The sequence below is a fragment of the Sceloporus undulatus genome, chromosome 10, assembly GCF_019175285.1.
Source record: "Sceloporus undulatus isolate JIND9_A2432 ecotype Alabama chromosome 10, SceUnd_v1.1, whole genome shotgun sequence".
NCBI lineage: Eukaryota > Metazoa > Chordata > Lepidosauria > Squamata > Phrynosomatidae > Sceloporus > Sceloporus undulatus.
In genome coordinates, this window is record NC_056531.1 from 2,097,982 (window position 1) to 2,098,850 (window position 869).

General features: G+C 60.6%; 1 protein-coding gene across 1 annotated transcript in view; it reads right to left on the minus strand.

The window, feature by feature from the left end:
• The window catches only part of TBX5 (T-box transcription factor 5), an 80,819-nt gene extending 80,241 nt beyond the window's left edge, over positions 1-578 (minus strand). Inside the window, 1 exon segment of the mRNA XM_042441502.1 lies at positions 555-578. The gene's annotated coding sequence lies outside the window, so the exon portion shown is untranslated.
• Between the last annotated feature and the right edge of the window lie 291 nt (positions 579-869).

Below are 869 nucleotides of genomic sequence, written 5' to 3' on the forward strand. Positions count from 1 at the left end.
TCATCATCATCATCATCATCATCATCATCATCATCATCATCATCATCATCTGGAGGATCGGCTTTCTGTAGCCAGGGTTGGAAAAGACACCAGGCCCCACAAGAACCAGAGGCGGGTCTCTAGTGAGACCAGCGAAGGGGATCTTCTCTAAGCCATAGAAGAACTGAATGGACCTAAGGTCCTGGAAGCCAAAGCACCTTCGAGACCTGCGCGACCCACAAGGAGGAAGACCATGGATGGAGGACCTTCCGACCAGACCCTACCTGGACAGATCTCCTCAGCCCCAAGCTTGACGGTGGTGGTCCCCAGGCCCATGCAAACCTGGGATTGCATCTAGAGACTCTACACTGCCGAAATAATCCGGTTGGGGACCCCTGCTTGAGCCATGGCTCAAGGCTAGGGGATTCTGGGCATGGCAGTTGGCTATGGCTCAACCAGGGCTCTCCGACCGGATTCCTTCTCCAGTGTGGCTGCCACCTCAGCCTTGGGGAGCCCCTGTCTCTCCAACCTCCTCTCTGCCCCATTCCCCCAAAGGGCCAAGAAGGAGGCCTTACCTCCTGGGCTCCAGCCAGCCCTAGAGCCCGGCCTCGGGCGCCCTCCAGCCGCTCCCGGCCCTGGCTCCAGCTCTCTCTCTCGGCCGGCCGGCCAGCCTTCCAGCTCGCCGTCCCCGGCCGCCCAGCCTCAAGTCCCACCTTCTGCGGGTTTGGCCAGGGCTGGACGCCGGAGGAGGGTGCCTCTCCAGGGCTGGATGGGGGCTGCCAGAAGGGCCAAGGCAGGGAGGGAAAGCCAGCTTTGATGCCCCCTTAGCAGCTCTGCCTGCCTGCCTGCCTGCCTTCCTTCCTTCTTTGTCTTCTTTCCTCCTCTTTGTG